This window comes from Phyllobates terribilis, unplaced genomic scaffold, assembly GCF_046119375.1.
Source record: "Phyllobates terribilis strain yellow unplaced genomic scaffold, ASM4611937v1 Scaffold_4__5_contigs__length_816908805, whole genome shotgun sequence".
In the NCBI taxonomy this organism is placed as follows: Eukaryota; Metazoa; Chordata; class Amphibia; order Anura; family Dendrobatidae; genus Phyllobates; species Phyllobates terribilis.
Window position 1 is genome coordinate 681,295,996 of NW_027362764.1, and position 23,616 is coordinate 681,319,611.

A 23,616-nucleotide genomic window follows, 5' to 3' on the forward strand; every position below is an offset into this window, starting at 1 on the left:
AGATGTGCGCTCCCAGGTGAGCGGGCAAGCTGGTCCATAGACAGACTGACAAGAGTTGGAAGGCAGACCGTCGGACCTCAGGCAAGCAGGCAGGTAGTTGATGTGTGCGCCCAGGTGAGCGGGCAAGCTGGTCCTTAGACAGCCTGACAGGAGTAGTAAGGCAGACCGTCGGACCTCAGGCTAGCAGGCAGGTAGCAGAATATCAGGGAGGAATAAGACAGCAAGCTGGCAGGAATCTGGCAGGTATCTGGCAGGTAACTGGCAACGGGACCTGAGGGCTGAAGCAGAGTAGTGAACAGTGCAACAACATTGCTCGGGCACCTCCATTTTGGAGGAGGTGCCTTATATATGGTGAAGTCCTCCGGCCATTGGCCGGGGACTCCTTAGGACGGCGCGCGCGGCCCCGTTAAGAGGGAGGGAGAGCGCGCGCGCCCTAAGCACAGTGGCCGGGAAGGAGCGCGCGCTGCCAGCAGAGCGGGAGGAGGACGCCGGGCACGGAGCAGAGAGGTGAGGGGAACAGCGTCCCTGCCTAGCAGAGGGCAGGGACGCCGGCGCTACAGCCTTGACTCTTCGGACAAGCCTGGCCTCGGCACGGGAGGACACTTTCAAAGGCTGTCCAGGCCGTGGAAGACTAACAGTAGTTCCATAAGCCTTCCACTTACGGATGATGCTCCCAACAGTGGAGACAGGTAGGCCCAACTCCTTGGAAAGGGTTTTGCACCCCTTGCCAGCCTTGTGACCCTCCACGATCTTGTCTCTGATGGCCTTGGAATGCTCTTTTGTCTTTCCCATGTTGACCATGTCTGAGTGCTGTTCACAAGTTTGGGGAGGGTCTTAAATAGTCAGAAAAGGCTGGCAAAAGAGATCTTTAATCCACACATGTGAAGCTCATTATTCTTGGTGCCTGAACTACTTCTTAATACTTTAGGGGGACCAAACAGAATTCTTGTGGTTTGAGGGGTTGAATAATAAATGACACTCTGAATTAACTTTTAACGTTTTAAAAAACCAAAAAAACAAAAAAAAAGTTGCTGCAGTGCATTTCCCACTTCCAGGCTGATCTACAGTACAAATGTCACAATGCCAAGTTAATTCCGCATGTGTCAACCACCTAAATCTGCAGGGGGTTGAATACTACTTGTAGGCACTGTAATACCTAATTATGTATTATAATTTCCTCAGAATAAATATATTTTTGTACCTTCACATAAAGAAACATTTTTTTTTTCAAACATACAAACATACGAGGCCTCTGTCACATCAATCACACTTAGCAGCTGCTGATTTACTCATCTGTCACCTTCACTCTGACATTCACAGATCTGTTCAACTCAAACATTCCACATATGAAGTTTTAGATATATATATATATATTTAACCCAAAATTGTTGTATCCCAATTTATTAACGCGCATTGCCATATCAATTGAATATCTTTATATTTCTTTGAATATTCCCCAAGTACATATTATATAATATGAGAGTAAGTCACTGGAATTTCAGACACTTGAAAAAACTCTTGTCATAGATTCTTTTTTCACTGGCTGCCCGGTCTTAAGTTACATCAGTTGAAAATAGAATGAATGGGATCCTATACTATTAGCTCAAAGTTCAAAGGCCGCAGCTGTCACACGTCATGCTGTAAAGCTACTTTAATTTGCACGAACACTTCATGCACAGAAAATATTAGCAACACAAAAGAATTAATAAGTATTACATATATATTATAGTTCAACTAGATATATTGTTATTATTTTAAAATGTTATACACATAAAATCATGCAATTTTTTCACTTCCTGTGTGAATAAAGAAATAAATCCATTTTAGAGTTCTCTGATCAAATCCTGCTTTGGAATGAAAACTCTAAGGAAATATAAGAAAATAAAATTAAATATCAAATTCATACAGAAACAGAATTATTTAAATATCTTATACATATATTGGTTGGTTCTAATGTAATTCAAAATATTGCTACTTAAATTTATATATATGAAGTTCTAATTTATTAATTAATATATATATATATATTTTATAAATGTATATATAAATACAATTATACGCAATCTCTACTTAGACAAGTGTATATATATATATATATATATGAACTATTAGAAACTATGTAACTACAATTTACTGTATAAGATTATAAATAAATATTGAGACATTGTATTACATTTTGATACAACATTATAATTACAGTTTTTCCTTAGCCACTCCCTAAACCAAATCTTCTGTCTCTCTCAAATATCTCCAGGAACGCCCTATTTAGGAAATACATTTTTCTATCCTTCAAAACCTCAGAGAACTGCCTGTTCTTCTGTCCACATTCCATGACGTCACTGTGAGTTGGTCGTCTCACCTGTCTCTGTCCATCAGTTTCAGCCATTTTCCTTTTTAGAGAATCACAGTTCTGACTGAGAATTAACTCATTCTGTGGAGAGATGGATCTTTGCACTGGCTGATATGACTTATAACATATATGAAATCTTCTGCGTATTTGATAGAGTTCACTATGGGGATGACTCAGTCTAGGAGAGTTTGATATTGGCTTTTGGTAAGATTTTACCTTTCCTGGTTTTATAAATTTAGCTTGATTTATTTTCTTTTCACGATTCTCATGTTTTCTAACAGAATCCAGCATCTGCGCACATTCAAATAATTAATTTTTTTAGTGATGCCATAACTTGGGAAACTGAATTTAGGAATTTGAATTTTTGTACAAAAGTTGTTATCATATGTTGTACTTTTCCATTTTTGATGAGAGCTTTGTACAACCGTTCAAATATGGACATGAATGTATATGTACATTCCTTCCTACCAATCCTTAGTTTCTGCAGATCTCCTATGTTGGGAAAATCCTTTGTGACACAATAAATCAAATATCTTAATCTGTCCGAATCATTTTCCCATCCATTAGGAGAGTCATTTTCACAGGGCATTAAATGTAAACGTCTGGACAATGTCACAGGAATCCATATTTAAAATAATTGATTCCTCTCCTCATTGGATAAATCAAACTTATCAGAGAATTTATCAAATGTCTCTGAATTTCTACAGGCATGGATTTTGACATCATATTTTGGCATGATTTTGTATAATTTCAGCAAATTTTTCCTCATTTTAATTTGGAGTTGAGCCTGGGTAATTCCAGAATTCTCTGATATTTTTAGTGGCTCTTGTACGTCCGTTCCTCCTACGTCACTCACGTCTCCTCCCACATCACCTAGTATGTCGGTTTCTCGTATGTCAGTCATGTCTCCTCCCATGTCAGGTTTCTGTATGTCCGTCTCTTGGTCAGACCCAAGGTCACCTTCAGTTATAGACACGTGTCTTACTTATTGTTCATTTTCCACATTACAGTCAGAATCAGTATCACCGTCTGACACTTCTACACTATTTTCCTGCTTAGAAATCTCTAACACAAGACTATGAAAAAAATCTACCAAATGTAGAATATTTCTCAATTTCTGTTTGTCTCTATTTACCAATTTAGAAGTTAACTGTAAATTCTGCAATTCACATTCTTTGTATAAACTGAGCCACAAAACTTCTATGTCATCTCCTACATTAACTTTGAAATTAATATTACTTTGTTTAGCAAAAGAAAAAATTATATCCATATTTTGCTTACCTTAAGATTCCTTGGCTTCTCTTTATCAGCACGTCCTGTCTTCAGTTCGTCTGATTCTTTTCCTGTGTGATTCTGTTCCTTGTTAGTACCTCTGCTTCCTGTCTTTCCTCAGTCTGTAGGTCCTTTCTTCTTCTCGTGAAAAACTAGTGAATTTACTGACAAGTGAACAACAGCTGTTCAGCTCGTCAGGACTCCCCCCTTGTTCACGGAAGAAATTCACTTACTTAATTTAAAAAGCAAAAAAACAGGACTGGCTGGCTCACAATTGTAAAATAATACTCTTCCTATATTATTTTTTTCTACTGAGGACTTCTCAAAGTATCAATATCACGATATTCTTATAAAAAATGTATCTATTTATTCTTGGATTGTCCATTAAAAAGAATCAGATTGCAGCAGGTACATACAATAATTAGTAATAAAGTAATTGTCCATTTGTCCATAATTAGCTAAATTGTTGAGATTCACCAATCTTTCCTTGGATCCTGGCTGGTAAATCATGTCTTTGTCCAGCATGTGTCCAGGCCTACATGTCATCTGCTTCTCAGTATGAAGATTCCGTGTCTTGTGGGGTGGGCAGAGCAAGAGAGCCCCCCCATTCTGTACCATGGGCTTTTATAGCCAGTCGTATGGACACCTGTTCTACATATGGTAGTGAACCAAAAATACACACACAAATAGCGCATGTCAACTAGACACGATGGCTGAGGCATAGAACTCAGAAAAATGATTATCGATTAACATTCCAAATGAATTTCCATAACTAACCATTTAACAGAGACCGCCTGGGAATGCCAGGTGCTGTAGACTTTTGCTTTTTCCTTCCTTCCACCAGCAGGGGGCACTCTCTTCTATGCCTTTTTTCCATTCCCTTTCACAAGTGCACACTTTCATTCTCTTTTCTTTTTTTCATTTGCTTTCTCTCTTGCGCTATTTCATCTCTGCAAAATACCAGCATCCTTCTGATCACCGTGGGCCTCCAGCATTGTTGCTTATTTAATTTTAATACTAGGCTCCTTTTCACCAGGACCAGCATCTCCCGGTTGGCTGGAGGCAACCACCGGTAACCCCAAGCAGAAGACCTTTGCAGGCAACACGACCCTCCCCCCTGAAGAGCAGCTCAAAGTCACTGGCAACCATCTCACCCTCTTCCTTCATTCACCCCTGGATGTCTCGCTCCACCCCCAAGTTACGGGTCCAGCTTGCTCTTTCTGTCACATTACCGCGATGAAGGGTTTAGCCTGCAGGAGACCCTGCGCTGAGCCATTTTGAAGACACCTGATGCGGCGGGTGAATCACTGCTAAACAAACCACACCTGTAGGGACGGCACAGCCTTTGCATGGACCCTTTGGAGCCCGCCCCGTCACGGCCAGATTGCTCGCCATCAAGCGATCCTGAGAAAGGCTGGCCGGGCGATGGATCGAGCAGCGTCTACTGGCCATACCACCTTGGATATGCCCGATCTCGTCTGATCTCGGAAGCAAAGCAGGGCTGGGCTCGGACAGTACTTGAATTGGAGACCTCCTGGGAACACTGGGTGCTGTAGACCATTTTGATGACGTTTTGCCCTACTGCCCAGCTCGGCTAGCATGGAACGGCGCATTGCCGGACACCGACCTTAAGTAACTTAGATGATGGAAGCCCCAAGGCCTCTGAGCCAGTTGGCAGCTAAGTACGCTACCCCGCCGCCTTCACGCAGGCCTGACACCGAGCTCTTTGCCACGGCTAGGAGTGCTTATTGACTCCGCAGCTCGCCGTGTGGAAATGATGGCGTTAAAAGCACCCGGGGCCGTGAAGGGGCCAGGCTTTCAGCAGGTGCCCAGGGAAGGTTTTGGATGCCGGCCGCCTAGCGATGGCCAGCAGAAGTAACATGTTTCTCTGCAAAGAAGCTTGTGTAACCAAGCAAGACGGCTGCCAAAGAGCTAACCTCAGTGCAAGGAAGGCAAGGAAGGTGAGGAAGGAATTTGGGAGGGGGGGGTAATTCCTGCTAGGGCCCTGAAATCATAAAACAGGCAGGAGAGTCTGACGCATGGTGACGGAGAGGTTGTAGGGGCAGATAGGGGGTGTTGTCACGTGCGAGCATGTGTGCATGCTGGCTTGTGTGTGAGAGTGCGCTTCCTAGGTGTGGCGCGCTGCAGACAGTCAAAGGGATTGTTCCCTTTCATTAAAAGTTAATCCCCGGCTGCAGGCTATTAGAAAGCAACTAACTGCGCTCTACTCACCCTACCCGGGTCTACCGGTGAGTCTCGCCTCTACTCCCGGCCTGTGGCATTGGCCGCGAAGCTGACGTTCCGTCGACAGCGCTGCAGCCGATCAGTGAGCTCAGCGGCTCTGAGTGGGGCCTTCTGTCTACAAGACCTTTTAAGGAAGCCAGCAAAACAATTGAAGAGAAGGGAAAGCACAAAAGGACCTGGTCTTGCTGAGCACTGGAAAGGGCAGCCGGCAACCAGACTTCAAAGTAGAAAAGCAGTGGGAATATGCAAATTATCTCCTCAGGACTCCTCCCCTGGTTTACCGATGTCCTCTTTTCAGCTCCAACAGCCAAAATCCAGTGTTCTTTGATCTCACGGAGACTCTTCACTTACCCCAAAATGCAGTGGGAATATGCAAATTATCTCCTCAGGACTCCTCCCCTGGTTTACCGTTTCCTCTTTTCAGCTCCAACAGCCAAAATCCAGTGTTCTTTGAGCTTGCGGAGACTCTTCACTTACCCCAAAATGCAGTGGGAATATGCAAATTATCTCCTCAGGACTCCTCCCCTGGTTTACCGATGTCCTCTTTTCAGCTCCAACAGCCAAAATCCAGTGTTCTTTGAGCTCGCGGAGACTCTTCACTTACCCCAAAATGCAGTGGGAATATGCAAATTATCTCCTCAGGACTCCTCCCCTGGTTTTGTGCTTTCCCTTCTCTTCAATTTTTTTGCTGGCTTCCTTAAAAGGTCTTGTAGACAGAAGGCCCCACTCAGAGCCGCTGAGCTCACTGATCGGCTGCAGCGCTGTCGACGGAACGTCAGCTTCACGGCCAATGCCACAGGCCGGGAGCAGAGGCGAGACTCACCGGTAGACCCAGGTAGGGTGAGTAGAGCGCGTTTAGTTGCTTTCTAATAGACTGCAGCCGGGGATTAACTTTTAATGAAAGGGAACAATCCCTTTGACTGTCTGCAGCGCGCCACACCTAGGAAGCGCACTCTCACACACAAGCCAGCATGCACACATGCTCGCACGTGACAACACCCCCTATCTGCCTCTACAACCTCTCCGTCACCATGCGTCAGACTCTCCTGCCTGTTTTATGATTTCAGGGCCCTAGCAGGAATCACCCCCCCTCCCCAATTCCTTCCGCACCTTCCTTGCCTTCCTTGCACTGAGGTTAGCTTTTGTCAGCCGTCTGGCTTGGTTAAGATAAGATAAGATATACTTTATTTTATCCCGGAGGAAATTGCGGTATCACAGCAGAAGCTTACACAAGCTTCTTTAAAGAGAAACATGTTACTTCTGCTGGCCCTCGCTAGGCGGCTGGCATCCAAAACCTTCCCTGGGCACCTGCTGAAAGCCTGGCCCCTTCACGGCCCCGGGTGCTTTTAACGCCATCATTTCCACACGGCGAGCTGCGGAGTCAATAAGCACTCCTAGCCGTGGCAAGGAGCTCTGTGTCAGGCCTGCGTGAAGTCGGCGGGGTAGCGTACTTAGCTGCCAACTGGCTCAGAGGCCTTGGGGCTTCCATCATCTAAGTTACTTAAGGTCGGTGTACGGCAAGGCGCCGTTCCATGCTAGCCGAGCTGGGCAGTAGGGCAAAACTTCATCAAAATGATCTACAGCACCCGGTGTTCCCAGGAGGTCTCCCATCCAAGTACTGTCTAAGCCCAGCCCTGCTTTGCTTCCGGGATCAGACGAGATCGGGCGTATCCAAGGTGGTATGGCCAGTAAACGCTGCTCGATCCATCGCCCGGCCAGCCTTTCTCAGGATCGCTTGGTGGTGAGCAATCTGGCCGTGACGGGGTGGGCTCCGAAGGGTCCATGCAAAGGCTGTGCCGTCCCTACAGGTGTGGTTTGTTTAGCAGTGATTCACCCGCCGCATCAGGTGTCTTCAAAAATGTCTCGGCACAGGGTCTCCTGCAGGCTAAACCCTTCATCGCGGTAATGTGACAGAAAGAGCAAGCTGGACCCGTAACTTGGGGGCGGAGCGAGACGTCCAGGGGTGAATGAAGGAAGAGGTTGAGATGGTTGCCAGTGACTTTGAGCTGCTCTTCAGGGGGGAGGGTCGTGTTGCCTGCAAAGGTCTTCTGCTTGGGGTTACCGGTGGTTGCCTCCAGCCACGCGGGAGACGCTGGTCCTAGTATTAAAAGTAAAGAAGCAACAATGCTGGAGGCCCACGGTGATCAGAAGGATGCTGGTATTTTGCAGAGATGAAATAGCGCAAGAACGAAAGCAAATGAAGAAAAGAAAAGAGAATGAATGTGTGCACTTGTGAAACGGAATGGAAAAAAGGCATAGAAGAGAGTGCCCCCTGCTGGTGGAAGGAAGGAAAAAGCAAAAGCCTACAGCACCTGGTATTCCCAGGCGGTCTCCTATCCAAGTACTATCCAGGCCCAACTCTGCTTAGCTTTCGAGATCAGGTGTGTTCAGGGTGGTGTGGCCGTAGGCGGTGACAAGCCTCTCACTTGCTGCTTTTCTACTTTGAAGTCTGGCTGCCAGCTGCCCTTTCCAGTGCTCAGCAAGACCAGGTCCTTTTGTGCTTTCCCTTCTCTTCAATTTTTTTGCTGGCTTCCTTAAAAGGTCTTGTAGACAGAAGGCCCCACTCAGAGCCGCTGAGCTCACTGATCGGCTGCAGCGCTGTCGACGGAACGTCAGCTTCACGGCCAATGCCACAGGCCGGGAGCAGAGGCGAGACTCACCGGTAGACCCGGGTAGGGTGAGTAGAGCGCGGTTAGTTGCTTTCTAATAGCCTGCAGCCGGGGATTAACTTTTAATGAAAGGGAACAATCCCTTTAACTGTCTGCAGCGCGCCACACCTAGGAAGCGCACTCTCACACACAAGCCAGCATGCACACGTGCTCGCACGTGACAACACCCCCTATCTGCCCCTACAACCTCTCCGTCACCATGCGTCAGACTCTCCTGCCTGTTTTATGATTTCAGGGCCCTAGCAGGAATCAGCCCCCCCTCCCCAATTCCTTCCGCACCTTCCTTGCCCTGAGGTTAGCTCTTTTTCAGCCGTCTGGCTTGGTTACACAAGCTTCTTTGCAGAGAAACATGTTACTTCTGCTGGACCTCGCTAGACGGCCGGCATCCAAAACCTTCCCTGGGCACCTGCTGAAAGCTTGGCCCCTTCACGGCCCCGGGTGCTTTTAACGCCATCATTTCCACACGGCGAGCTGCGGAGTCAATAAGCACTTCTAGCCGTGGCAAGGAGCTCGGTGTCAGGCCTGCGTGGTAGCGTACTTAGCTGCCAACTGGCTCAGAGGCCTTGGGGCTTCCATCATCTAAGTTACTTAAGGTCAGTGTCCGGCAAGGCGCCGTTCCATGCTAGCCGAGCTGGGCAGTAGGGCAAAACGTCATCAAAATGGTCTACAGCACCCGGTGTTCCCAGGAGGTCTCCCATACAAGAACTGTCCGAGCCAAGCCCTGCCTTGCTTCCGAGATCAGTCGAGATCGGGCGTATCCAAGGTGGTATGGCCAGTAGCCGATGCTCGATCCATCGTCCGGCCAGCCTTTCTCAGGATCGCTTGGTGGCGAGCAATCTGGCCGTGACGGGGCGGGCTCCGAAGGGTCCATGCAAAGGCTGTGCCGTCCCTACAGGTGTGGTTTGTTTAGCAGTGATTCACCCGCCGCATCAGGTGTCTTCAAAAATGTCTCGGCGCATGGTCTCCTGCAGGCTAAACCCTTCATCGCGGTAATGTGACAGAAAGAGCAAGCTGGACCCGTAACTTGGGGGCGGAGCGAGACGTTCAGGGGTGAATGAAGGAAGAGGGTGAGATGGTTGCCAGTGACTTTGAGCTGTTCTTCAGGGGGGAGGGTCGTGCTGCCTGCATAGGTCTTCTGCTTGGGGTTACCGGTGGTTGCCTCCAGCCACGCGGGAGACGCTGTTCCTGGTGAAAAGGAGCCTAGTATTAAAAGTAAAGAAGCAACAATGCTGGAGGCCCACGGTGATCAGAAGGATGCTGGTATTTTGCAGAGATGAAATAGCGCAAGAGAGAAAGCAAATGAAAAAAAGAAAAGAGAATGAATGTGTGCACTTGTGAAAGGGAATGGAAAAAAGGCATAGAAGAGAGTGCTCCCTGCTGGTGGAAGGAAGGAAAAAGCAAAAGCCTACAGCACCTGGTATTCCCAGGCGGTCTCCCATCCAAGTACTAACCAGTAGAGATGAGCGTTGTTCTACTCGAACTGTTCGCCAATCTCAAATTCGAGCTGTTTTGGGCGGTGTTCGAGCCGTTCGGCGAACACAAACAATTTGAGAAAAATTCGGCTGTTCGAGGTTATGTTCAATAACTGTTCGTGCACCAAAATCATAACTGGATTTTTTCTCAGTAATGATGAAAATTAATGTTAATACGCAGTTTGAGTGTACAGCGGGGTGGGGGGAGGGGCAGGGGATGGATCTCTGCAGGAACAATGAAGATCTCCATTTTTTTTTCTCTTTCCCGCATTTGCAGTGCGGAGGTGCAATCTGTCAGCCTATCAGCAGCGCACACACGGAGCGAAGTGCTTTTTTTCACACAAGCAAGGGCATGTGTCATTGGCAGTGTATGTCACATGTCCTTGCCCTATAAGACCAAGCCATTTTCCCCGTCGCCACCATTTTCTCACTGCTGCAGCTGCGTGTTAGACGGCACCGCTGTTGCTTGTTAATTTCAAGCCAATTTTCGCACAAATCTACAGATAGCTTGGGAGTAGGGAATAATTGTGATTGCAGTCCTTTTAAGGACTAGGTTACAGCATTTCCTACGACTTTTATCAGGCAGGTCTGTGCTCTTAAATAGATAGATTGTGAGAGTAAAGACTAATTGTAATTGGAGTCCTTTTCAGGACTAGGTTACATCAGTTCCTATCAGTTTTTGCCAGGCAGGTCTGTGCCAGTGCTGTGCAAGTTTTTTTCACAGCATTTGGCTGAATCTAGCAAAGCTAATCCTTTTTGGCCTATTGCAGAGTGTGTTAGTCAGTGGAGTAGCCTATCTGTGTTGCAAGATATACCACCTGTGTATAGAATACCAATTTTTTTACTGCACCTAGTGAAGTAAAATCTTTTGGGCATAGCATCATTCTATTAGTCCATCTATACTGACCTCCATCAGGTTGCAAATTGAATATAATTTTTTTCTGCATCTAGCTCTGAAAAAATATTGGGCTTCTAGCTGTGTGTGGGACTTGTTCTATTAATCCATCTATACAGACCTCCATCAGGTTGCAAACTGAATATATTTTTTTCTGCATCTACCTCTGAAAAAATATTGGGCTTCTAGCTGTGTGTGGGACTTGTTCTATTAATCCATCTATACAGACCTCCATCAGGTTGCAAACTGAATATATTTTTTTCTGCATCTACCTCTGAAAAAATATTGGGCTTCTAGCTGTGTGTGGGACTTGTTCTATTAATCCATCTATACAGACCTCCATCAGGTTGCAAACTGAATATATTTTTTTCTGCATCTACCTCTGAAAAAATATTGGGCTTCTAGCTGTGTGTGGGACTTGTTCTATTAATCCATCTATACAGACCTCCATCAGGTTGCAAACTGAATATATTTTTTTCTGCAACTACCTATGAAAAAATATTGGGCTTCCAGCTGTGTGTGGGACTTGTTCTATTAATCCATCTATACAGACCTCCATCAGGTTGCAAACTGAATATATTTTTTTCTGCATCTACCTCTGAAAAAATATTGGGCTTCTGGCTGTGTGTGGGACTTGTTGTATTAGTCCATCTATACTGACCTCCATCAGGTTGCAAACTGAATATATTTTTTTCTGCATCTACCTCTGAAAAAATATTGGGCTTCTAGCTGTGTGTGGGACTCGTTGTATTAGTCCATCTATACTGACCTCCATCAGGTTGCAAACTGAATATATTTTTTTCTGCATCTACCTCTGAAAAAATATTGGGCTTCTAGCTGTGTGTGGGACTTGTTGTATTAGTCCATCTATACTGACCTCCATCAGGTTGCAAACTGAATATATTTTTTTCTGCATCTACCTCTGAAAAAATATTGGGCTTCTAGCTGTGTGTGGGACTTGTTCTATTAATCCATCTATACAGACCTCCATCAGGTTGCAAACTGAATATATTTTTTTCTGCATCTACCTCTGAAAAAATATTGGGCTTCTAGCTGTGTGTGGGACTTGTTCTATTAATCCATCTATACAGACCTGCATCAGGTTGCAAACTGAATATATTTTTTTCTGCATCTACCTCTGAAAAATATTGGGCTTCTAGCTGTGTGTGGGACTTGTTCTATTAATCCATCTATACAGACCTGCATCAGGTTGCAAACTGAATATATTTTTTTCTGCATCTACCTCTGAAAAAATATTGGGCTTCTAGCTGTGTGTGGGACTTGTTGTATTAGTCCATCTATACTGACCTCCATCAGGTTGCAAACTGAATATATTTTTTTCTGCATCTACCTCTGAAAAAATATTGGGCTTCTAGCTGTGTGTGGGACTTGTTGTATTAGTCCATCTATACTGACCTCCATCAGGTTGCAAACTGAATATATTTTTTTCTGCATCTACTTCTGAAAAAATATTGGGCTTCTAGCTGTGTGTGGGACTTGTTCTATTAATCCATCTATACAGATCTCCATCAGGTTGCAAACTGAATATATTTTTTTCTGCATCTACCTCTGAAAAAATATTGGGCTTCTAGCTGTGTGTGGGACTTGTTGTATTAGTCCATCTATACTGACCTCCATCAGGTTGCAAACTGAATATATTTTTTTCTGCATCTACCTCTGAAAAAATATTGGGCTTCTAGCTGTGTGTGGGACTTGTTGTATTAGTCCATCTATACTGACCTCCATCAGGTTGCAAACTGAATATATTTTTTTCTGCATCTACCTCTGAAAAAATATTGGGCTTCTAGCTGTGTGTGGGACTTGTTCTATTAATCCATCTATACAGACCTGCATCAGGTTGCAAACTGAATATATTTTTTTCTGCATCTAGCTCTGAAAAAATATTGGGCTTCTAACTGTGTGTGGGACTTGTTCTATTAATCCATCTATACAGACCTCCATCAGGTTGCAAACTGAATATATTTTTTTCTGCATCTACCTCTGAAAAAATATTGGGCTTCTAGCTGTGTGTGGGACTTGTTCTATTAATCCATCTATACAGACCTGCATCAGGTTGCAAACTGAATATATTTTTTTCTGCATCTACCTCTGAAAAATATTGGGCTTCTAGCTGTGTGTGGGACTTGTTCTATTAATCCATCTATACAGACCTCCATCAGGTTGCAAACTGAATATATTTTTTTCTGCATCTACCTCTGAAAAAATATTGGGCTTCTAGCTGTGTGTGGGACTTGTTGTATTAGTCCATCTATACTGACCTCCATCAGGTTGCAAACTGAATATATTTTTTTCTGCATCTACCTCTGAAAAAATATTGGGCTTCTAGCTGTGTGTGGGACTTGTTGTATTAGTCCATCTATACTGACCTCCATCAAGTTGCAAACTGAATATATTTTTTTCTGCATCTACTTCTGAAAAAATATTGGGCTTCTAGCTGTGTGTGGGACTTGTTCTATTAATCCATCTATACAGATCTCCATCAGGTTGCAAACTGAATATATTTTTTTCTGCATCTACCTCTGAAAAAATATTGGGCTTCTAGCTGTGTGTGGGACTTGTTGTATTAGTCCATCTATACTGACCTCCATCAGGTTGCAAACTGAATATATTTTTTTCTGCTCTACCTCTGAAAAAATATTGGGCTTCTAGCTGTGTGTGGGACTTGTTGTATTAGTCCATCTATACTGACCTCCATCAGGTTGCAAACTGAATATATTTTTTTCTGCATCTACCTCTGAAAAAATATTGGGCTTCTAGCTGTGTGTGGGACTTGTTCTATTAATCCATCTATACAGACCTCCATCAGGTTGCAAATTGAATATAATTTTTTTCTGCATCTAACCCAGCCAATAGTTTTGGCCTAATACCACAGTTTGGCCACTCAGCTCTGCTCGGTTCCCATCCATTGTTTTTTTGTGCAAACAACTCCAGAGTTGTGAATTAGTTAACCACCAAAATGAGTGGAAAAAGGCCTGCTGCTGGTGGAAAGGGGAATAGGCGTATTGGGAAGGGGAAAAAAGGTTGTGTCCGTGGGGTAGGTGTTAAAGCAACAGTAACATCTGCAGAAGAAAGACCATCTTCCAGCCAAACTAAAATGTCTACTTCTTTTAGCGGACAATGTGATAAGATCCCTTTCTTATGGCCACGCCAATCGCTACAAATTCCAGATGAGGCACAAAAACAGCAGGTGCTTCAACGGATATCAAGTGCTCCTTTAAGTGGGCTCTCCTCCACATCAACTTCAACATCACAAATACTCCAGTCCTCAAAGGTGTCACCCCAATCGCACTTGCTTCCTCACAGCTCCAAAATCTCCAGCTGCCCGTCTGAGTATGAGGTAGAACAGATGGTTGAGTCTGCAGAGCTGTTTACTCATACTATAGCCTGGGAATCAGAGGTTGACTCCAGCGCTTCTGTGAATCCAGACGAGGAAATGATCTGCACTGATGCCCAGAATCTTTATGAGTCGGATCCAGGACCAGACGCAGAAGGTTCTGACCATAATGTAGACCCTCATTCCCAAACTGTAACTCCTGTTGGTGGAGACAATGAGGAAGACGATGATAAGACTCAAATACCTGATTGGAGCGACAACTTTAGTTTTTTGTCAGGGCAGGAACAGGTTGGCTCTGAGGACGACGGGTGTGATAACGCACAGGGTGATGATGATGAGGTTGGAGATCCCACTTACTGTCAACCCACAGTCAGCCAAGAGATGAGGTCAGCAGAGGAGGTGGAGGAAGATGCTAGTGACGACGAGGTCAGGTTGCGCCTTCCTGGACAGAGACGTAGTACTGGAAGCACGTCAACAACTGCATCCTCAAACACAACTTTGCCTCTCACCACAAGTCGTGGTGGCTCTTCAGGTCGCATGGGTGCTAAGCCTTGCATAGCCTGGGCATTTTTTCAGATCGATAAAGATGACCCAACTCGTGTTATCTGTAACATTTGTCAGCAAAAGCTAAGTAGAGGCCAAAAAATACATAGTTTGAGTACTTCATGCATGAACCGGCACATGGACATGAAGCATAAGTTGCAGTGGGAAGCTCAGTGTGCTACAATGCGGCCTAGCCGGCCGGGCCAACCACCGTCTGCCATATCTTGTGCATCCGCGGCCTCTTCATCCTCTGTGACTGGGGGGACAGCAGTCACACCTGTTTTGGGGCGCAGACCTGCCACCTCTTTACCCGCAACAGCCAGCGTGATTGGCAGGTCATCATTTTCTTTGGAGGTGGTAACACCAGCTGGTGTTGAGCGCTGTCCGACATCGATAGCACCACCTTTGGATCAAGGCAACCTAACATGTCCGCCTGCATCTTCCTCACAGACCGGCAGTTTGCCGGGGACACCCTTATCAACCCCGTCTAAGCACAATAGCCAGCCCTCAGTCCCTCAGATGTGGACAAGTAAAAGACCATTTCCTCCTAGCCATGAAAAAGCTAACAGGTTGAATTTCACCATCTGCAAGCTCTTGGCTACAGAAATGCTGCCTTTCCGCCTGGTGGACACAGAGGATTTTCGAGACCTTATGTCCGTCGCAGTGCCCCAGTACCAGATGCCCAGTCGGCACTACTTCTCAAAGAAAGGTGTGCCTGCGCTCCAACAGCATGTCGCACACAACATCACCGCTTCTTTGAGAAACTCTGTGTGTGACAGGGTGCATTTCACCACAGACACTTGGACGAGTAGGCATGGACAGGGGCGTTACATGTCGCTGACTGGGCACTGGGTAACTATGGTGACAGCAGGACAAGGGGCTGCTGTCCAAGTCTTGCCGTCCCCACGAGTTGTGCGTCAATCCTCTTTATGTCAAAGTTCCTCCACTGCTTCTGCCTCCTCAACCTCCTCTCGGTCTTCCACCTGCACCCAAAGCCTGTCTGGTCATGCCACAAGCTTTCTAACTGCGCAGAAGGGATCCTGCACACCTCCTTACTATGCTGGCAGTAGGGCTCAACGTCATCAGGCGGTTTTTACATTGAAATGTCTGGGAAATGTGAGTCACACAACTGAGGAGTTGTGGTCAGCTCTGGAGAAACAATTTCATGAATGGTTGTCTCCACTGGACCTGAAACCAGGGAAGGCCGTGTGCAACAATGCTGCAAACCGGGGTGCGGCCCTTCGCCGGGGCAATGTCACACACGTGCCTTGTATGGCTCACGTGTTGAACCTGGTTGTCCAGCAATTTTTAGCCCACTATCCCAGACTAGATGGCCTTCTGCAGAGGGCACGGTCGCTGTGTGCTCACTTCCGCCGTTCGCATCCCGCAGCTCAGCGACTTACATCTCTACAGAAGTCGTTGGGCCTGCCACTTCACCGGCTAAAATGCGATGTGCCTACCCGGTGGAATTCAACTCTGCACATGTTGCAGCGACTGTGGCAGCACCGACAAGCCCTGGTGCAATACGTTCTGACGTATAGCCTGGGCCAACGAGATTCAGAGGTGGGGCAAATCACGCTGGAGGAGTGGTCTCAGATCAGGGACCTATGCACCCTTCTGCACAGTTTTGAAATGGCGACGAAGATGTTTAGTGCTGACGATGCCATTATCAGCATGACTATTCCGGTGATCTACATGTTGGAGCACATGTTAAACAGAATTCGGAGTCAGGTGGTGGCACAAGAGGAGGTGGAGGAAGTAGAGGAGGAGGAGTTGTATGCGGAAGGGCTAACATCTGCAAGGTCCAGACGGTCGGCAGCACCAAGGCGGCAGGCATGTGAGGGTGGGGGAGATGGTTTTACCAGGGCGCATGGTAGCAGCCAAACTAGTGAGGAAGGTGCAGGAGCCCAGGAAGAAGTGGAGGACGAACTGATGGAAGACTCATCAGATGAGGGAGACCTTGATCACATTTCTGTTGTGCGAGGTTGGGGGGAGAGGACAGAGGAAGGAAGCATGATTGTTACCTCGCCACCAACACAACAGGGACTTGGTGCTCCTGGATGCGCAACACACATGAGTGCCTTCTTGCTGCACTACCTGCAACATGACCTTCGAATTGTGAGAATTAGAAATAATCCTGACTACTGGGTTGCCACACTGTTAGATCCCCGGTACAAAAGTAAATTTGCAGAAATTATTCCTGCCATAGAAAGGGATGCACGCATGCAGGAGTATCAGCAGAGACTGTTGCAGAATCTTACATGTGCTTTTCCACAAAATACCAGTGGTGCACGTAGTGAATCTCACAGTTCCAACTTGCCAACCGTGGGACCGTCAAGTGTTCAGCACTCAAACCGTAACAGAACCACAGTATCTGCTGGTAACATCAATTTTGCGGAATGATTTCACCACTTTTTTAGCCCATCCTTTGCAAGGCCACAGGAGACAAGAAGTCTGACACATAGTCAACGCCTAGAGACGATGGTACAGGAGTATCTCCAAGTAAACATTGAAGCCACGACTGTGTCACTGGACCCTTGCTCTTTTTGGGCTTCCAATCTGGATAAATGGCCGGAGCTAGCCACTTACGCCTTGGAGATCTTGTCATGCCCCGCAGCCAGCGTTCTGTCTGAACGTGTGTTCAGCGCTGCTGTTGGTGTGCTGACAGATAAGCGCACGCGGCTCTCCACTGATAATGTAGACAGACTCACGTTCATAAAGATGAACAAATCATGGATCCGAAACGACTTTTCTACCCCTGTGTCATCCTGGGGAGAGTAAAAGCTTGATGATTGGTTAAAATCACCCTACCAACCGTTTTAAGCTTTCAAATTACTAATCATGTTTATCTGTATCTTGGCTGGAAAATAATTTGGGCTTTGTAGCAGTGTGCAGCACTGATCCTATTAGGCCATCTATACTAAAGCTTCACCAGATTTAAAATTAATAATAATTTTTAGCTGCATCTAGCCCGGAAAATAATTTTGGGGCTCCGAGATGCGCAAGACACATAAGTGCCTTCTTGCTGCACTACCTGCAGCATGACCCTCATATTGTCAGAATTCGAAGTAGTCATGACTACTGGGTTGCCACACTCTTAGATCCCCCAAACTTTTCAATCAACCTTTTCATTTTAATAAAGACCAAAAAAATGGCCATTTTTGAAATTATAAGCATTAGCAGGTTGTTAGAAACTGAAATCAAACAGTTTTCAACTCAAAACTTTATTCTAGGTGATGTTACATTTTCACATAGGACCCCTTGTTCGAAAGGAGCTTCTGAACTCTCTCGTCCATTGAATTTGTCAGGTTTTGGATGGTTTCTGCTTCAATTGTTTTGCATGAGGACAGAATACCCTCCCAGAGCTGTTGCTTAGATGTGAACTGCCTCCCGCCATCATAGACACTCCTTTTAATGATGCTCCAAAGGTTCTGAATGGGGTACAGGTCAGGGGAGCATGGGGGTCACACCATAAGTTTGTCCCCTTTTATGCCCATATCAGCCAGAGATGCAGATGTTTTATGTGCAGCATGAGATGGTGCATTATCATGCAGAAAAATGATCTTGCTGTGAAATACACGGTTCTTCTTCTTGAACCATGGCAGGAAGTGCTGTTTGAGAAAATCCACATACATTATGGAGTTCATCTTTAGCGCCTTCAGGGATCCTAAAGGTGCCGACAATCTCTCTCCCCATGATTCCAGCCCAAAACATTACTCCACCTCCTCCTTGTTGGCGCTGTAGCCGTGTTTGCGTGGGGTGTCCATCAACCAGCCATCCTCCACTCCATCCATCTGGACCATCGAGCGCTGCACGGCACTAATCCGTGAACAAAACAGTTTTGAAATCAGTCTTCATGTAATGTTTGGCCCACTGGAGCCGTTTCTGCTTGTGTGAAGTGGATAGAGGAGGTCGACAGGATGGCGTATGCACAGCTGCAAACCTCTGAAGGACCCTGCATCTTGTTGTTCGGGGGACGTTGGAGGCACAAGCAGCTTCAAAAACTTGTCTGCTGCTATGACAAGGCTTTTTTGCCGCTGCTCTTTCAACCTGACGTAATTGCCTGTAGGAAAGACTCCTCAATTTGCCCTTATCAGCACGCACACGTGTGTACTGTGAATCAGCTACATACTTCTTGATTGCCAAGACACTTCATCCTGATCATCGCACAATGTTGATTGTAGTCATGCCTTGACCTAAACACTCCACAATTTGTTGCTTCTCAGCAGCCGACACATCCTTTTTCTTTCCCATTTTGGCAGAAAATGTAGGCTGCTTAATAATGTGAGACAGCCTTCTTAAGTAGTCTTGCCTTTCATTGGACACACCTGCCAAACTAATTAGCACAGGTGTCTGCAATTGCTTACAGTGATATAAAGAGCCCTGACACACATCACCATCAATGAGTTTAACTGACAAACAAACAAATTCTTCCCTTATCACTCCTAAACACTTTTTGCATAATAATTTGGAACGCAGTGTACATGTGCTTTTCCACAAAACACCAGTGGTTCACGTAGTGAATCTTACAGTTCTAACTTGCCAACCGTGGTCTGTATGGAATTGTTCAATAAAGGGCCCAAAATTAAGATAACATAGATGGGAGAGGTCTCTATGAATAGGAATTCCTAAGTATTTGATACCCTGTGAGGGCCAGGCAAAGGGAAAGTTGGACTGGATGGAATCCTATATGGATTTGGGGAGGGAGACATCGAGGGCGTCAGACTTCGCTGCATTGATTTTAAAATTTGACCATGTAACAAAGTGATCTATTTCAGCCATAACAGCATGGATGGATATATGTGATTGAGTGATATATACTAGGACATCATCAGCAAATAGAGAGCACTTGTACTCGGTGCCTCCCACCTCAATCCACCTAATATTGGGGTTATGGCGAATTGATGAGAGCAGGTGCTCCGTCACTAGGATGTATAAGAGAGGGGACAGAGGACATCCCTGCCTTGTCCCATTGGTGATTGTGAAAGGTGATGAAAATGTTCTGATGCACCCCCTGGGCCTTGGGACACCCGAAGCCGGACCCTTTTTGGTGGATGCTGGTGGTTGTAGTCTTCGTGGCGGCGACCCGGTCTGTGGCTCAGGGTGGTCAAACCAGTGGCGGAACTATTTATGTGGTTTTGATGTTTAAATGTCCGACTACGCCACCCGTGGATTGCGGTCAGAGTGAACCGCCGCTGCAGGGCAGACCGCTGAGGCTGGTGTTGTGGGTGCAGCAGAGCGTAGCATAACTCCCCACGGGAGGAGTATAGCCTCAGGGCAGTGTGTGCGGAGGATGGGGGTGATGGTGCAGGGCAGCAGCAGTAACGACACAGAGTCAGTGATGCAGTCCAGGGCCTTTACTCACAGTTCTTATTATCCAGACCACGTCTGCAGGTAACGGCTGCCCACGTCGTACTGTGCTCACCAGGTGAGGGGCTCAGACAACTCCCAGATAACTTTGGAGCGCTTCACAGGACCCCCTTTGTGTGTCCTTTGTCTGGCCTTTCTTACCAACCCTTCTGTCCGGCTGCCTCGGGCCTCCTCTTGGTAAACTTGGCGCCAGTTTCCCTGACCCTATGTGGTGCCTTCCTAGCGGGTGTAGCGAGGGGCTGCGCCACATAAAATGTCACAGTCTCCGGTTTCTAGCAGAGGGTCGTTTCCTGCCTCCACTAGTTTCAGGGACCGGTCTCCCCCTTTGGCCTGACCCCTCCACGCAGGTGGATTCGGGCGTGCGGTGGCGACTCGCCCGTCCGCACCCCTGGGATCCCTTCATTCCTCGTTCCTGGAGCCTTCTCCGCTCCTCTTCCTTCCTTCTCCCTCTTCCAAGCCTGGGCCTCTGTTACTAGGCCCACCTCCGGAGCAGAGCTCATGCAGAGCCCCTGCTCCCTGCCACTTCTGCTCAGACTTCTCTGCACTGAACTAAGATGGTGCCCACCTTTTATACTCCCTTCTCAATGCACCCAGGAACTGCTTCCTCCCTGCTCCTGCACTACAGGGTTCCCCTTCCTCAGTGTTCCCTCCCCCCACTCCAGCCAGGGACAGGGACTGTCGTGCCCATCTCAGAGGCATATTGGTCGCCCTGCCCCACGGCAATGTGGTGTAATGCATGCAGGTGTCGGGTCCTGATCCACACTCCATCCTTACCTGAGAGTGAGATATCACACCTCTGGGTGAGGTGCAATACCTCTGTAGCAACCGAGCCCTCAGGGTGCTACAGTTCCATTTATCTTCAGCCTAGGTGACGTATTGTGATACAGGGCCGTGATTTTGGCTATAAAAGGGTCCCCTAGACCCCTACCCCAAGCTTTTCAAGAGAATCATATATGGCGTGCCAGGAGACTCTATGGAATGCTTTCTCAGCATCCAACGAGAGTATCTAATTACAAATTTTTAACTGCATCTAGCCCAGGAAATACTTTGTGCCTAGTAGCAGGGTCTACTAATCAGCGGATTATCCCGGCTGTTAAGCAAGCTACACCACCTGTAGTTTGGACACTTCATTTTTTCAAAGGAACTGCTTCGGGACCACGGGATACTCAGTGAAGAGCATCAGGAGGCACCCCAAGGCATAGGGTCTCGGACTGGCAGTAGGATGCCTTGCGGATGACAGCCGAGCTCGATCCTTATAAAAGCTTTTTAACTGCAGCAGCTTTAGTGGACGCTACTGGAGCTGGAATTACGCGGCTGCTGGCATGAGACTTGGCCTCCAATAGATCCTTGTAAATGGATTTAAAGTGTATTCATTCAAATTAGAGAGACAATTTAAATTAAAAAGCTTAGAGCTGCCTCCACCACAGGGGGGCTCGCTCGACCCACCAGCGGACAGGCACCAGTATTGGGAGAGGGGGGCTGGCCATCAGGTTCACCGCGGCTCTGGCACAAAGCCGGCGACACGGAGGTGGCACGGGCAGGAGCGGACTGGCCGTCTCGGCTTCTCACTTTTTGGATTTTAGAAGGGCATGACATGCCTATATCTGTGTCTCCCCCTCATTTTACTCCTCCACCTCTTTTATTTTCGCATGACTATATGTACTTGTCACTTTTCCATGTGTTAGTTATGTCTTCTGAGCAGTTTGTCAGCTTTTGGACACCTTTGAAGGTGTTTCCTATGTGTTTCTATGTGTTTTTGTTTGCCTGCCATTGGTTTTAACGGTGTTCGAAGGTGTTCGACGAACAGTTCGACGAACAGTTCGGCGAACACACGGGTGTTCAACGAACCGAACCGAACTCGAACACTACGGGGGTGGCTCAACACTACTAACCAGGCCCGACCCTGCTTAGCTTCCAAGATCAGATGGGTTCGGGCATGTTCAGGGTGGTGTGGCAGTAGGCAGAGACATGCCTCTCACTTGCTGCTTTTCTACTTTGACGTCTGGCTGCCGGCTGCCCTTTCCAGTGCTCAGCAAGACCAGGTCCTTTTGTGCTTTCCCTTCTCTTCAATTTTTTTTCTGGCTTATTTAAAAGGTCGTGTAGACACAACGCCCCACTCAGAGCCGCCGAGCTCACTGATCGGCTGCAGCGCTGTCGACGGTACGTCAGCTTCACGGCCAATGCCACAAGCCGGGAGCAGAGGCGAGAGTCACCGGTAGACCCGGGTAGGGTGAGTAGAGCGCAGTTAGTTGCTTTCTAATAGGCTGCAGCCGGGGATTAACTTTTAATGAAAGGGAACAATCCCTTTGACTGTCTGCAGCGCGCCACACCTAGGAAGCGCACTGTCACACACAAGCCAGGATGCACACGTGCTCGCACGTGACAACACCCCCTATCTGCCCCTACAACCTCTCCGTCACCATGCGTCAGACTCTCCTGCCTGTTTTATGATTTCAGGGCCCTAGCAGGAATACCCCCCCTCCCCAATTCCTTCCTTGCCCTGAGGTTAGCTCTTTGTCAGCCGTCTGGCTTGGTTACACAAGCTTCTTTGCAGAGAAACATGTTACTTCTGCTGGCCCTCGCTAGGCGGCCGGCATCCAAAACCTTCCCTGGGCAACTGCTGAAAGCCTGGCCCCTTCACGGCCCCGGGTGCTTTTAAAGCCATCATTTCCACACGGCGAGCTGCGGAGTCAATAAGCACTCCTAGCCGTGGCAAGGAGCTCGGTGTCAGGCCTGCGTGAAGGCGGCGGGGTAGCGTACTTAGCTGCAAACTGGCTCAGAGGCCTTGGGCTTCCATCATCTAAGTTACTTAAGGTCGGTGTCCGGTAAGGCGCCGTTCCATGCTAGCCGAGATGGGCAGTAGGGCAAAACGTCATCAAAATGTTCTACAGCACCCGGTGCTCCCAGGAGGTCTCCCATCCAAGTACTGTCCGAGCCCAGCCCTGCTTTGCTTCTGAGATCAGGCGAGATAGGGCGTATCCAAGGTGGTATGGCTAGTAGACGCTGCTCGATCCATCGCCCGGCCAGCCTTTCTCAGGATCGCTTTGTGGCGAGCAATCTGGCCGTGACGGGGCGGGCTCCAAAGGGTCAATGCAAAGGCTGTGCCGTCCCTACCGGTGTGGTTTGTTTAGCAGTGATTCACCCGCCGCATCAGGTGTCTTCAAAAATGTCTCAGCGCAGGGTCTCCTGCAGGCTAAACCCTTCATCGCGGTAATGTGACAGAAAGAGCAAGCTGGACCCGTAACTTGGAGGCGGAGCGAGACGTCCAGGGGTGAATGAAGGAAGAGGGTGAGATGGTTGCCAGTGACTTTCAGCTGCTCTTCAGGGGGGAGGGTCGTGTTGCCTGCAAAGGTCTTCTGCTTGGGGTTACCGGTGGTTGCCTCCAGCCACGCGGGAGACGCTGGTCCTGGTGAAAAGGAGCCTAGTATTAAAATTAAAGAAGCAAC

General features: G+C 47.2%; 5 pseudogenes; 1 reads left to right on the forward strand and 4 right to left on the reverse strand.

The window, feature by feature from the left end:
* Window positions 1-5,061: 5,061 nt before the first annotated feature.
* On the forward strand, window positions 5,062-5,181 carry LOC141268818 (5S ribosomal RNA; annotated as a pseudogene).
* A 2,259-nt stretch (window positions 5,182-7,440) lies between these two features.
* On the reverse strand, window positions 7,441-7,560 carry LOC141268685 (5S ribosomal RNA; annotated as a pseudogene).
* A 606-nt stretch (window positions 7,561-8,166) lies between these two features.
* Window positions 8,167-8,275, reverse strand: LOC141268978 (5S ribosomal RNA; annotated as a pseudogene).
* A 921-nt stretch (window positions 8,276-9,196) lies between these two features.
* Window positions 9,197-9,316, reverse strand: LOC141270266 (5S ribosomal RNA; annotated as a pseudogene).
* A 13,736-nt stretch (window positions 9,317-23,052) lies between these two features.
* LOC141269963 (5S ribosomal RNA) lies at window positions 23,053-23,172 on the reverse strand (annotated as a pseudogene).
* Between the last annotated feature and the right edge of the window lie 444 nt (window positions 23,173-23,616).